Source organism: Nerophis lumbriciformis, linkage group LG34 (genome assembly GCF_033978685.3).
Source record: "Nerophis lumbriciformis linkage group LG34, RoL_Nlum_v2.1, whole genome shotgun sequence".
Classification (NCBI taxonomy): domain Eukaryota; kingdom Metazoa; phylum Chordata; class Actinopteri; order Syngnathiformes; family Syngnathidae; genus Nerophis; species Nerophis lumbriciformis.
In genome coordinates, this window is record NC_084581.2 from 8,790,689 (window position 1) to 8,806,852 (window position 16,164).

At 39.9% G+C, this 16,164-nt stretch overlaps 1 protein-coding gene across 3 annotated transcripts in view; it reads right to left on the reverse strand.

Annotated features, from left to right (window-relative positions):
• The window catches only part of LOC133576088 (1-phosphatidylinositol 4,5-bisphosphate phosphodiesterase beta-4-like), a 126,401-nt gene that overhangs the window by 73,814 nt on the left and 36,423 nt on the right, over window positions 1-16,164 (reverse strand). For 2 of the 3 annotated variants that reach the window (XM_061929046.2, XM_061929050.1), the window contains one exon: window positions 14,817-14,881. The exons of the other annotated variant lie outside the window; for it this stretch is intronic. The gene's annotated coding sequence lies outside the window, so the exon portion shown is untranslated. The remainder of the gene's footprint in view (window positions 1-14,816; window positions 14,882-16,164) is intronic. 3 annotated transcript variants of the gene reach the window in all.

Below are 16,164 nucleotides of genomic sequence, written 5' to 3' on the forward strand. Positions count from 1 at the left end.
CTCCGGTTAATTCTACCTAAATTGTTGGTTGCACTTATTCAAATACTATGTCAAGGCATTGGCCATTAATTGTGGTTTACTTGCTTGTTTGTATCCATAATTCATGTATACATCATTTCCTTACAAGAAATAACAGAAATATAGGAAACATCTTCTGCAGTGTCCAGTGTCCAGTATTTATTTCACAGTCACAATGCTTGATTTTTTATTTGCTAAAAAGTTACTGAATCGATTTCAACTCACTGAATCGTTTCAGATCGTATTGTTCTGAAAGAAATTAGATGGTCCCTGAATTGTATCGGCAACCACAAATATCGTTATAATCGCATTAGAGCAAACCTTCATCCTGTGTAATTGTATTGCCTTTTCTGTTTATACCAAACTGTATTGTTGATTTATCATGATTCCTACATGTTTGTGCACTTCATATGTATTTTTATATGTTCTTTTCTTCACGTGCTTATTTTTACAGTGACTTAATTGTGGTGACTATCAATAAGCAAGTTACTTATCTAATTTAAGAGACTTGTTTAAATTTTTGGCAAACTAAATTCCAACATTCAGAGAGGGAAGAATAATATATGTCAAAAAACCCAAGGGTGTACAATGTGCAGCCTGTGTTATATATTGTAGTAATACAATAAGCAGCAGCAATTTAAAAAATAGAGCAACATTATAAAATAAAAAATAATTAATATAATAACACAGATTAGTTTTTTTAATATATGTATAAGATTTATTTTAGCCTTTTTGAAGAAAATATATCCATTATCGCTGATTATGCAAATTATATGATGACATCATATTGACAAAGCCCCTGCCACGTCCCCGCCGCCACAAATATATTGGCATTCTGTGGGAGACACTGTATTTACTATAATTTCTACCCGTTTTCACCTTATTTAATATCGGTACACTGTAGCGCTTTTTTTAGGTAAATATTACAGTTGTAAAGAGAAAAGCCAAAAGCTTTGTACGATCACTGCCAAAAAACCTAATCCTTATTCTTTGAGTGGTGAAGAGAAGAATGTTGTCTTGAGGATCAAGTGACCCCAGGCCTGCCCTATCCCTTGCCTTAATATAGCTTACCATCATCATACCTTGGTCTCTGGTTGCATCATTGATGTTGACATCATGTTAATAAGTGGCCGGCAAAGCTCTTTGCATGCATAACAAACTTGAAGTTACACACGTATGGGCTGAAATATAAAATATTTACCGTTTGGTGGAATACTCATATTGAAATAAAGCTGTAGGGTCAATATCCAGGATTAATACTTGCTGGAAGATGTCAATTAGTTGGTGAAACGCTCATTCATACACACCCACACCCACGCACACACAGCTCTATATTTAGTCATTACTATGCACATGCTGCCAAATTGAGTTCTACAAAGAATTTAACACATGGCTGAATGAATGGAGCATCCCCCTAATAAATGATGGCCTAAAGCTTTTACTGAATAAAGGATGTTAGACTGGAATGCTTGTGTGTGTGCGTGCGAGAACGAGTACTGAGCTGAAGGCAATGCTCTTAAAGAACGCTATTGAGGAGGCAGGGGGCTGCTGAATGGAGTGGGGCGAGGGGTTGAGTATGGTCAGTCTTTCGGGTTACTTCGAAGTTTGCTGAACGTAATCAAGAGAATGAGGTGTTTAAATTTTCAACAAAAAGACATAAAAAATGTGGACCTCAATTAAGAACACACCAAAACACACGTTATATACTATATACAGTATATCTGTCTATCTGTGTTGGCCCTGCGATGAGGTGGCGACTTGTGTAGGGTGTACAACATGATATACGCGTTGGCGAGATGAGCAGATGTAGTAAGTAGGTGGCTGTGCTCAGGGGGTTGGCCGCAGTACTGAGAGCTGGGGGATGAGAGGCTGAAAAGAGAGAGGTGAGGCGTGCGGGCATGTTCAGGGGTTAAAACACTTGCGCGATTGCGGGTCTGTTGGCCACTCCACGGGTGGGGGTGTCATATACATTTTTTTTTCTAATATTTTCGCGATCGACCGGTAGGATCCCAAAGATCGACTGGTAGATGACAATCCACGGTTTGGCGACCCCTGCATTAAAGTATCCACAGCCTGTAGAAATGTCAGTACAACAGCTATCAACTTAAGTTTTGATATATCTCAACTTTGCAATGAAAAAGGGCGTAGTGCAGGTTTTAGTGCGTACGCAAGTTTGATACATGAGGCCACAGATGTTTTATCTTCCATCCATCCATCCATTTCCTACCGCTTGTCCCTCTTGGGGTCGCCGGGGGTGCTTGAGCCTATCTCAGCTGCATTCGGGCGTAAGGCGGGGTACACCCTGGACAAGTCGCTACCTCATCACAGGGCCAACACAGATACACAGACAACATTCACACTCACATGCACACACTAAGGGCCAATTTAGTGTTGCCAATCAACCTATCCCCAGGTTCATGTCTTTGGAGGTGGGAGGAAGCCGGATTACCCGGAAGGAACCCACGCAGTCAAGGGGAGAACATGCAAACTCCACTCATATTCTTGCTTTATTAATCTTGTTTTATTTTCAATTCTATTTTTAGCTTGGTTATCCTAGTTTTGCTAGTTCTTATTTCATGTAGCATCGTTGTACCAAAAAAAGTCCTAGTTTTGGAACCCTCACTGACAATAACAATAACATGGATCTGATTCCGATGTATTTTGGTCGCGTTTTCATCCTGAATCACGATATTTTTACGCAGAATTTGAATGAATAATCAAACATGTCTGCCAGATGCATTGTTGCAGGTTATAGCAATACAACTCAAAAAGGGTCAGCCTACATACATTTCTAAATGATGGGAATATGAGGAAATTATGGATCTCTCCAGTCAAATTGACTAACACAAAATGGGATGGACCAAGCGAGAGAAGTGTAATTTGCAGCAAAGGTGTATCGATTCTGACATTGAAGAAGAAAGGTTTTGGTAAGAGTTTCAGATGGAAAAAATGTAAATAACTCAAGCCAAATGTGATCCTGAAAATCAGGAGCACCATTGAGGGGAGAAAAACCGAGTCAGAACCTGCTGAGAAACAGAGCAAGAAAAGCAGACCCTGGCGCTCAAAAACAAGAGAAAAGAAGGTAAGCTGATAGCATTCTATTTTGTGTCGTCTTCTAGCATTTCCTCAATATGCTTGAGGAAATGCTGAAAGAGCATGAAGAAACGCAGACTATGATGTCTATTGAAGAGGAGATGGAAGAGCAGGGAAGTCCGGAAATTAAGATTCTTTTACATTTATTTTTTGTTCATGTTAACTATATCAGTTTTTAAGTAATCATGGACCAGGGCAAAACAAAAACATGCAATTAAGTGATCGAAATAATAGTTTTACATGACTTTATTAACACTGTCAGTGCAGGAAAATGGGCTGCAGTTCTGTAGATGACGTCACACCAAGAAGGGGCGACATATCGAATCTGGCAATGGAAAGGGGTCGTTCCAAATAAAGTTTGTGATTTACCAATTACTCAAAAACTAATTGCTATTATAGGAAAAGACTGCCAGATTCATTTTCAATAGCAAAAAATACATAAAGAAAACTTGTTAGTGGAATTTTAGTAATTTGGACAAAACGTCTTAAAAGAAACATCAGTATGGTTATACGGCCGTGCAGCCAGTGCAAACTCAAGATTACGTAATTTCGTCAAAAAGATCAGTTTAGGGGTCTCTCATTTTCATCATTGTTGGAGCTACTTTGACAACATAAAAGGAGAGACAAACTCCTCTGGTTTTAGTTCAATTGCAAGCAACATTTAATTGTTCTTTATTCATGAAGCAGATCACAAGCTACTTGTTGGAGAGCGCTGGCTTAGAGCTTTGTTGTGCTTTCAAATGCACTTATTAGACATTGTCATCCAGCCATATTGCGTCTCATAGCAGTATCGTAGTCTTGTAGGGTTTCATAACCCAGCTAATAAATGCCTCACTTGAAATAGTGGTAACCGTGTGAGGAAATGTAAATATGTCCCCCTCTCCGAACAATACTGTTTGGCACAATACGAATAGCGAGCATGCACAGCTTAATATTCAAATAATAATCTTTTTCTGCAGGCATATGAGGACAACCACAATCTAAATTGAAACGGCTTAAGTCTAATCTGAGCACAAATGCAATGATGTTCAACCAGGGAAGTGTCGAAAGTTGGTGGCGGGACACCAGGAATTCTTCGGACAAATAAGTTAGGTAATTTATTTTTTTACATCTGTAAAATACCAAATAATCAGCCCCAAATTACTACAATACATCACACACACACTCTGTGTCCACCGACACTGAACTATGTGTGCTTGTGATGATGGTTAGACCAGATTAGGGGATCAAAGGTTCAGTTTGCCCAGCTACACAGGATCCTCTGGACTACATTTGACCAAACATGGTCACAAACCCAAAATATTGACATGGCATGCGCGCGCGCGCGCACACACACACACACACACACACACACACACACACACACACACACACACACACACACACACACACACACACACACACACACACACACACACACACACACACACACACACACACACACACTCAGACCGACTATCGAAGCTTCATAACTTAATTTGAAAATAATTCTCCACAGATAAAATCAAGCTATCTTCGTATTATTTTGCACACAACTTGGAATGAGCACATAAAACTTCCTTCATCTCTGCATGTGTACAAATAAATGCATGCCTGTACTGGATAGAGGATGCACACATTAAAGTACCAGGAGAGTGGAAAAACAAGTTGCTTCTATGTTGATGTTATTACAATATATATCTGATTTATGACACCAAAAGACTTGCAAAGTTTGCGGATTAATAGATATGATAAAAATAGGATCAATTTTCCGGAGATTCCCGAGCCATTTTGAGAGATAATGAGGAATCCAGTCACGTGATCGTTTGACGCGGCACTAGGAACCACAGAGCCCTTCCCAATCAACAACAATGCTAATCAAGCTGACTTTGTGAGAGCCAACAACGATAACTTTTGGAAAAATTATGATCTAGGACCTTAAAATTTTGAGCCCAAACACAAAGACGATGGGCAATAAATGTCAGAATCCGAGTGTGGCACTATAGCATCTGCAGCATTAATAGGTAATAACAAACCAATGTAAAACAAACACTTATTGTAATATTCTCACTCGCGCTAGGATGCCGACCAACGGGACGCTCGCATTTTTCCGTTGAGATGAAGATTCAATCACAATACTCACGAAGGGTTGGAAAAAAAGTTCCAGCAGGAAGCGTCTTTTGGGGTCTGTTTTGCTATCTCAGGGACATCAAAGTGGACCAGCTTGTTGATCCATAGCGACATGTGTCTACTAGCAGGTGAGAGATACATTAATTATAATATAGAATTTACTTATAGCAAATTTGAGACTGAGCAGAAGCAGTCGTCGGCTTAGTGTGTCAACAGTAGCAGCAGAAGCTAGCATTGGCTCACTGCTATCAATGCGCGGCAAAAATAGTCAGTCTGCGTTGGCGCTTATAAAAACAATATCACTCATATTTGGTTAATTTTCAGGTCGTGACATATAAATGGAGTAATGTTAGTGCTTTCTGGATGTTTTAGAGAGAGTATAATGAGCGCAACAGAGGAACCTCAATCTGTTGACTCAATTGTTAGCTATTCATTTCCAATAATGCATATAAAAAGCCAAGCATATGTGTTCTTGTCTTACATAAGGATTGTGAATGATAAACAGCACATCTCTTTCCAATTTTTGCATATTTCCAGTACGACTAATCTGAAAAATTGCAGTGTGCAGAAGCCTTACTACCGTGATGTCAATCTCCGAAAATAGCCGAAGGTAATCAGAGCGGAATATTTAAAATGGCTGACTAAATTTTGTGGCATTTCGTGATGTTTAAACAGTGTTTTTTCATACTTTGCCGATTGTAAATACGTTTGAATATGGTTTAATGGATACAATGAAACAGATAAGCATAAAAAGTCAACTTGTTTTTCTACTCCACTAGTACTTTAAGATGCTAAAAACCAATCCATTGTAGGTTAGGGTATGTTTTGTAATATAAGTGACAAATGCAAATTAGTGCAAGCCAAAAATGACTCTCAGGCCACATTTAGGACTACATCACAATGTATCCCAAAGCCAGAATGTTTCAGAGGCAACTCTCCATCCAACACACACAACAAGCAGTGTACCATGGCATACCCCAACGAGGAAGAGTAGCTATAAACAGATGCTTGAGAGATGACGACAGGAAAGGACGAGGAGGGGAAGATGAGCTGGACAAAACTAAGGGATTTCTCCCTTTGCCCAAATAAGTATGCATTAATGTGCACTCTCGCAAGCTACTGGTGAGGAGTTGTGGAAATAGAACATGTCCATATAGAGAGGAGAGCGTTGAAGAGGTGCAGGGGTTACATTCATCCCCCCCAGGATGTGACCTTCCATCTGGACTCTAGCTAGTCTGTCCAGAGGCCCAGAGGAAATCTGAGCGACCTGCACCTTGCAAGTTCAACACAATCATCATTCAGAGTTAATGTACTATGTTTACACTACAGGCCAAAGTGGACCAAATCTGATTTTTTTCAAAATCTGATTTTTTCCAGTTGACTGTTTAGATTACAAGTAAAATGGGATCTTTATCAAACTCCAGTATAAACACGTACAGGCTCCAATGTGGCCTGGACGTCACTTGTACACGCAGATTGATAACGTGAACATAAACGAAGTTGACCAGGTTCCGTAACTGAACAAGGAAGTTGCTACTGCTACTACTACTACTACTACTACTACTACTACTACTACTACTACTTCGCAAAATAAAAACCGCCACACCTTAAAAATTAGGGTTTTTAAAAACAATTCAACGTATAACAATATATGAAAGGAAATATATAGTGCAATACGCTGTTGTGTCTTGGGCAAGACACTTCACCCACCTTGTTTCCAGTACCGCTCACACTGGTGTATGAATGTGAATGCACTTTTGATGGGCGGTCGGAGGGGCTGTAGGCGCAAATTGGCAGCCACGCTTCCGTCAGTCTACCCCAGAGCAACTGTGACTACAAATCTAGCTTATCATCATTCAGGTGTGAATTTGGAGTGAATGAATAATGGGTTCTCAGTTCTCTGTGAAGTGTCAAGAAATGCGCTATATACCGTACATTTAATCCACTATTATTATTATTATTATCCGAGCTATACCGAGCAGGTTCGATCCCCGCTTGCGCCATCCTAGTCACTGCCGTTGTGTCCTTGGGCAAGACACTTTACCCACCTGCTTCCAGTGCCACCCACACTGGTTTAAATGTAACTTAGATATTGGGTTTCACTATGTAAAGCGCTTTGAGTCAATAGAGAAAAAGTGCTATAAAAATATAATTCACTTCACTTCACATTATTATAGATTTGGCAGAGTTCTAATCTTTTTTATGGCTGTTAATAAGGAGTATGTTAGCATTAGTTTTCAACCCACTTACATGTACGGTACTTACAAAACTAACAATGTACAAAATGAGCAAATATGCCTCAGTGTCATTTCCTTCAACAATCACTATTCCCAAGGAATCAAAGTGTATATGTATAGCTTCATCTATTACATGTAGCCTATTATTTGAGCACTATTGACTATTGGTGATGCACAGAAAAATCGACCGCCAAAAAATACTTTGATCACCGAAACTGCGCTGCCGAAACCGGATGTTGTGATGATGTATCCACTTCCACTGGCAGACCGTGTCTTTTCCTGCGCACGCAGATGACGTAGCTTGACCAATGAGAATGTAAAATTCACAAACAGGTCGAATTGCTATTTAGACTGCATTCACATATGAAAAGATCAGATTCCAAACAGATTTGGACTCCTTCCTGATGTGGCTCGAATCAGATGCAAAAATATCAGATATGAAGCGGTTTGGCAATAATTTTTTCGATCTGTGTCCTTTGAGGGCAAAAAAAAAATCACATTTAGGGTCTTATGGAGCCATAAGATAAAAGAACAAATCTAAAAGGACATGGCTTGGAAACCGGATGGTTGAAGGATCTGGACCCATCAGGGACTGACTCCCCATGGATCAAAGAGTGGAAGACCTCCTACTGACCACAGGATGTGGGAAACATTGGCTGGACAAATTACATTTGATTTGACTTAGAAATTGACTTTTTCGTGTTATGTGACGCCACCACATTATGGTAACAGTGAAAGCAAAGAGGAAAGACGTGTTGACAACCATACAACAGAACTTATTGGGACAGATTTAAAAGGGCCCCCTTATGCAAAACAAACTTTTCTTACCTGTTGGTAACAGTTTTTATGTATTATGTACCCATATAAGTCTCGAAAATATTTAATCAAACCAAGGAGGTATTGTGAAAATATTTATAAACAATCTTGCCTTCTTCCAAACTTGCTCCAAACGAACCGGTTGAAAATTGAGAAGATTGTGACGTATTTTGCCTTAGTTACGTGAACGGATATCTCCATTAAGTAGAAGTAGAAGTAGAAGAGCTTTGCATGAGTCTGCCATTTCTATCCAGTTGTAGTCAATGAGTTCAATGAGTTCTCTATCCTCTTGTTGTGTGGGGCAGACTCGCTCGCATTTTTACATGCATCCTCCGCTGTTGCCATTTCTAATACAAAGTAACGTATAGTTGTATGGAACTTGGTCTGGAGGAGGACTTCAGCACGTAAATAAGATATCCCACAAAACAGCGTATTCTCAAAAGAGAATCAGAAAGTGGCTTGATGATGGTGTGTAAAACATCATCTATGCCACATTTTGCCCAAATAACCACCATTACATGTTATGTAGACCACCAGGAAATGTTTTAAATACAAGGGGGGAAAAAATCATAATATATAGCTTTTAGTAAATTAAGGACAAAGTAAGGACCTACTGCAAAAACAGTGGTCAAAGAGCCCTCTATTTTTTAAGGCTGTATGGCAAAATTCTAGTCACAGATCCTCCTCTATTGCAAAAATGGTCCTCCATATGACAGGAAACCTATGATTTTTTAAGGATCTTGGGCAAACATGCAAGTTAAATATCCACTGTATGACTAGAGCACTCTGCTCTTTTTAAGGATCTACTGCAAAAAAAAAGTGCTAGGGAAAGATCCTCTTTATGACAAAAACACTAGGGCTGTGAATCTTTGGGCACCACATGATTCAATTCATAATCGATTCTCCATTCAAAATCAATACTTTTTAATAACATTGGGTGCCAGTTCTATAATTAACTACATTCCTCCATAAAATAAATAAACAGCTGTGATGAATTTATATTATCTAAAACTGTTTTTTTTTAAATAAAATTCCATCCAAACATTTAATAAAGTCAAATACAAATAAGGTAACAAGGAAGTATCCCACACAACTAACTTTGTACAGTAGATATGGGCGTCTACGTCAACAATATGATTTGCCTGAGTGGCTGGAAAGGACAGATAAAAAAAAAAAAAAAAACCACAAAAAAACAAAACAAAACAACAACAACAAAAAAATAATAATAATAATAATAATATGTATATATATATATATTTTTTTTTTTTTTAATTTATTTATTTATTTATTTTTATTATATTTTTTTCATCGATTTTTTATTTTTTTAATCAGTAAGAATCAGTGTTGGGTTAGTTACTGAAAAGCAGTAACTAGTTACAGTTACTATTTACTTCATTTCAAAAGTAACTCCGTTACTAACAGTTACTTACACCAAAAAGTAATGCGTTACTGTGAAAAGTAACTATTTAGTTACTTCTTTTTTCTTTTCTTTTTTAAAGCTCCAATTAATGCCCTTTTAGCCTTCATTTCAGTACTGTTATTGCACTGGAGAATAATACAATCTGTTGATCAACTTGACATGCATTTGCATCACTCAACTCTGCTAAGCCATGTGGTCTACATACAACACACAAAGACAAAGATATGTTACAAAGGCCAATTTGTTTCTGGCCAGAACAAATTGACAAAACTATTTTAAATAGCTGCAACATAACATACATAAGTAACAAACAGCATAATAACAGCATAGATGTAAACCAAGAAAGGCACACACTACATACACAAAGTCTAACCAGGCATTTTCTTCCTCAAGTAATTCTTATACAAAATCATGTCTGAAACCCAGAACACTACACATTTCCCCAGTTTTAGTTTAGAGATAAGGAAAGATTGGCCTGGCCCACTAGGATCCCTCTTTATGTTTGTGAACTTTATAGTCTATACATTTAGAGTGATGTGATAATCAAACACTCTAGAAGTCTAGAATGAAAGAGTATATAAGAGAATTGACAGCAAAAGTTCCCTCTCAGGAGCGCGCATGTGCAATTGCGCACTGCTCAAGCGTCCTCTGCGCACGGCAAATCTATGCAATGCACAAAATCAAATAAAAAAATAAGCGCATAACAATTTTCGACACGACACGGACACGACAGAGAAAACCGTTTTCGTCATCATTGTTCAAATATTGTAACGTCTGTCGAGACGCTTTGAGGACATGAATTCCATCCATCACTTTACTGAGCAAAACTCTTTACTGTCGGCCATAAACACATCACCAAAACATTAGTAAAAAAAATGATATCGAGCAAAACTGGTCATTTTCTGCAGTACAAACCAGACCAAAAGCAACTTTGTTATATCAACAGCAGCCGCTCGCTCTCTCACGTGCGCCAACACTTGCACATATGGCACTTAGCCAGTGATGCGTTTACAGCCACACAAAAAGTCGGACAACTCCAACACCACACAAAGTGTCATTCCAGGTCGTTACACTATGATTTACCAATCAAATGTGTGCTTATTCTAGTGTCATTTATTAGGAATCTTAATTTATAAATATTAATCATTAAATGCTGTTAGTATATTAAATAAATACTAATAAAAATATATTTTTTACAAACAGGAAGTTGCAGGAATGTACACATGATCCCCTGCTTACATCTCATTGTGCAACATGTGAATGTTTTAATGGGAACTAAATGCAATGTCTGAAAGGGGTACAAATTATTTCCAAAGCAGGACCTCCACCCAGACAAACAATACAAGTACACAGTTCATGAAAAACAATATTTTTTGTTATTGTCATTATAAGTGGGCCTAAACACTTATATTAGAAATGGAAATGACTGCTGTCATTTGATTCTAATAATAAGAGAATGTTGTCTGTCTATCTGTGTTGGCCCTGTGATGAGGTGGGGACTTGTCCAGGGTGTACCCTGCCATCCGCCCGAATGCAGCTGAGATAGGCTCCAGCGACCCCGAAAGGGACAAGCGGTAGAAAATGGATGGATGGATGGAGATGTAAGTTGTTATTTAGTGAGGTTTGGGACAGGTGTGCTGCTGGTGTAGCCACAGTGTGCACATCTAAAGTTGCTCACATGGACTCCACTCAATGCTCAGGGACTTTTTGCATTTGCTCACACATGAACAATTAGAGGGAACATTGATTGACAGAGTGTGTGTACCTTCAGCGGTGAATGGTGGTGGTGGTGGAGGTGAAGTGGCATCAGAGTCTCTGTCTCTCTTTACTAGCTTCGTCGAAGCATGTTGCTATGTAGCTTGTTTCAGCAGATTTGAATTGCTGTTTTGGGCAGTAGATGGCATCTTTGATCCAAAGCACAATTTACATTTAACTAAAATGTTATTTTCTTTGTGCTCGACAAAAGAAAAGTAGTGAAAATATCTCCATGTTAGCAAACTCGACTTCTGGCTCCGCCATGATCAGACACGCCCCCCCCCCCCCGCTCCCCACACTCACACTCAGACACACCCACACAGAGCGCATGTCTCTCTCTCTTCTCCGGCTTGTGACACAAGAAGAATCAGAACGATGACAAAGCAGCGCTCCGATAAAACACACTTTATACTACATAAAAAGTAACGTAAAATAACGCAGTAATGCATCATGTAGTAACGGTAACGGAGTTACTGAATATAAAAAAATAACGCGTTAGATTACTAGTTACCGCCGAAACTAACGGCGTTACAGTAACGCGTTACAAAGTAACGCGTTAGTCCCAACACTGGTAAGAATTGTGCTTCATTGGAAAATAGATTTTTTTGACACCCCTTAAAAGCACTACTGTTTTTAAGGATATAATGAAAAAAATAATGAATATTATTTATGGCGGGAGCAATTTGCTTTTTTAGGATTTATGGCAACAAAGCTAGTCAAAGATTATCTATATTACAGGAGCGCTCTGCGGTTTTGAGAAAAAACAATTCAAGCTCCTCTGTACAACAGAAGTTGTCTGGTGTTTTTAAGAATCTGCTGAGAAAATGCTAGTCACTCGTAAGTTTTGAGCTGCACCCGCAAGTCGCCAGGTGGATATGCACAATACTGAGTATGAATTAAGTGTTGATGAAGATTGTTTAGCATAACAAATCGGAAAATAAAAATGTTGTTTTTAACTTTTATAAGAAGTGCTTCCCAAGCTGACCCGAGGAATATCTGCCAGACAAACACACACTCCAAAGATGTTGCTCGTCTCTGCTGACACAACTGGTCGCCTTAGCAACCCTGCAAGGCCAGCCACAGTCTTCAGCTCCCCTGCTTCGACAGACATCATGCAGACACGCACACAAACACACGCACACAAACACACGCACACAAACACACACACACACACACCAGACCTAACAACAAGTACACACAAAAACATTCCAGCCTGTGATCCGGACCCCAGTGTGTATTTATACTGATGGGAAGGGGGGCTTACAAGGCCACCAAATGCACTCCTGGGCCTTGACACACATTGCTTAACACATCATTAGACACACACTAAGTTGTGTTATAGTAAACAGATCTTGTTTTTATGTCCAGTTCCTGACATAGGACAACTGGACCAACTGGATAGGTTGAGCAGCCTGTTATTGTTCACACACACACACACACACACACACACACACACACACACACACACACACACACACACACACACACACACACACACACACACACACACACACACACACACACACATGTTGAAAAGTCTATTTATTTAAATTGTGTTACTAATCCAAACAGTAGCACCTACAGAGGCAGGTAAGCAGATTAGTGTGTGTTATAAATGTGTTCCGAAGAGGATTTTAAGAAGTGTGGAGAAAGACGGCATGTTTACTGGCAGTAAGCATCCTCATGTTTGTTCATGTTTACGTAAGTGTTACGAACGTGGAGTCGTCATAGTATCATTAACTTCGCCCTTGTAGTCAATTTTTATTTAGTTTAAACTCCAATTTCACTTGGCAAATTTTGGAATACACAGGTTGTATTCGTCATTATTCAAGAAAACCACTTGCAGTTAAGAAATTAAGTGTCACGGTGAAAATACTGTACTTATATAGAGTAATGTGTTCTAAAAAAAGAGGGTGTTTACATTTTGTTTGATTTGGTTAAAAAGTACTCTAATTTGCACTGCTAATACGGTTCATTTGGTCAAGTGTAAACGCGATCATCGGTACTCCGGTGCGCTCCAAATAAGTGGGCCGTGACGGCATTAGAGCCATGTCTTGGTCCTCTTGGAAGCAAAATCTGGTGCGCTTTGCTTTAGCTCAAAAGCGAATGCTACGTGGATTAAAGCCATGGAGCAATGTTGAATTGACAGCTTTTACAAGCTTTTGGAAAACTAAGCTGGCAAATTTAACAGAGTATACTGTAAAACAAACTACGTCCTCAACACAGCTGATTCCATCTTGGTGAGAAATATTTGAGCTTCGTCACGTACTGTCACGAGTAGTGGCGTCCCAATACAACTTTTTCACTTGCAATACACTTCCGATATTGGAGCCCAGAGTGTCGGCCGATACTGAAATTGATCTGTTACAATATCAGCACAAATCATACATACTTTTAATTTTTTTAATAGTGTGGAATGTTAGAAAAGTTTTGATCAAGTGAAATGAGTCAAAAACAGAACAATAAACACTAACCTATTCATTATTAACCATCAGGAAGGGACTTACACTCTCTTTAAGATAAAGTGGAGTTGTAATTGTTTTTGGCTACACTTAGTGGCTACAATAATTCATTAAAGTATGCTCATGACGCAGTAAATTGGATGAGGTGGACACATTTGTTACTGGATACTTTCTAATACAGTTCTGTTTTGGAGACTTTGCATGTGTATGTAATATGCAACTATAATTATTTAGACAGCAATATTGTTCAATTTTGGGCAATTATTACTATGTTGGTGTGCTTTTGTGTACTTAGTTGTGGTGTAGCTGCTCGTTCCTAGTAACCTTTAGCCTACCATGTTTACCATGAATTGATTAACGTGGACCCCGACTTAAACAAGTTGAAAAACTTATTCGGGTGTTACCATTTAGTGGTCAATTCACTTCACACTTCACAATTGTACGCAATATTTACTGTACTGTGCAATCTACTAATAAAAGTTTAAATAAATAAAAAAAAACTTTTGTAAAGACTTGACTAATATACAAAAAAAGACCAATCTTGTGTGCTTTTTTGAGTACATTTAGATGTTAACTGGCCGTCCAGCTTTGCACAAATAAACGCACTGCAGGACTGCTTGAATCGTAGCGCTTCAATGAGATTTTAGATGCAAATCAATATAAACTGATACTTTCTTTGCAACAGTCGGACTGATACCTGATATCAATATCAAATCAAGCCACCCCTACACTACCCTACACAGATTTTGGTTCAACCGCAACAAAGTGCGCACCATATACCTCCTTTTGTTTTAAACCACAAGTGTGAAAGCAGCAATAAGGCTGACATTGTTAAGACTGCAATTATTATTTTCAATTTTGTACAGCCACACCAAACAGGAGCTTGGTGTTTGTAAGTGTACTTACCGAGGGACAAGCAGCAAAACGAGGGGAAGGGGAGGAGAAACGATGAAAGACAGCACTTGTCCACTCTGGAGAAAAAAAAGAAAAGAAAAAAAAGAAGTCACAGAGACAGTAGGAAAAATATTAGTGTAAGGATGTAACAATATGAAACGTTTCTTATCATGGTTATTGTGACCAAAATTAACATTGTTATAGCTAAGATAGGCTCCAGCGCCCCCCGCGACCCCGAAGGGAATAAGCGGTAGAAAATGGATGGATGGATGGATCGCGGTATTGTTAAATGTGCCCAAAAAGTTTGTGTAAGGTCGCGTGGGTTTTGCTTTCCGTTGGCCGGGGTCGGTGGTGTGTTTGTGCGGGTTTGGATTGGGGAGTGGAGTTTCTTGGTGATGTTGATGTCTCTTGTTTGCGTATTGGCATTTGGGCTTACTGGCGCTGGCTGGTCTCCATGGTTCTGGTTGGCGTTTGGTTGTCGGTCGCGGTTTTTCGGTCGCTTTGATTTGATCAGGTGGTGCTGGTTGTCGGGCGTATTGCAACCTTTGTTCCTGCTGCCGTCTGTTTGTGGTGTGGGCGCCCGTGGCTGCTGGGTCTGGTGCGAGGAAGTGGCCGCTGTTGTGGTTTGTGGCAGCGTGTGCGCATTGTGGTTGTCGGATCTGGCTTTTTGTTTGCTGTCGTGTTGGTTGGCTTGTTCGGTGTCGGGCTGGGCCTGCCGTTCGCACTCTGCCGCGCCGTCCATCGCATCTGATGTTGTATCGAACGATATTGTTGCATCCCATACATTTTTTATTTTTTTTTGGGGGGGGAGGGAATCTTCCCGTCCGGCTGTGGGGAGTCTATGGGCCCCTTGGGGCAGGGCTTCCCGCCTTTCTACCCACGTGTGGTCTCTTGCTGGCTTGGGATCTGGCTGTCCCCTGCTTCACCCGTGCCTTGTCCTCGGCTAGACGCATCTGTCTACGGCCTGCCGCGGGCATGATGGGCGGCACGGTGGGCCCGGTTCTGGGGGCCCTGTCGCTGGCTGGCCTGACTGCATGAATCCTGTGGTTTCTTGTTCCCTGGGCACCGCACCTGCTGTTTAGGGTTGGGCTCTCTGGGTGGCCGGGGCCGTACTTTGGCTTCTGCACATACTGGGAGACAAATATATTGTACATACAAACACATACATACTGTATGAACATATTATTCATACATATATACATACGTACATTCAATCATATATACATGCGCGCACAATTACTCTGTGGTGGGCTCTCTTATTTTTGGGGCTGAGGTTGCCGAGGGTAGTTAAACTCCTCAGCGGCAGGGCCCCGGGGGTGGATGAGATCCGCCCGGAGTTCCTTAAGGCTCTGGATGCTTT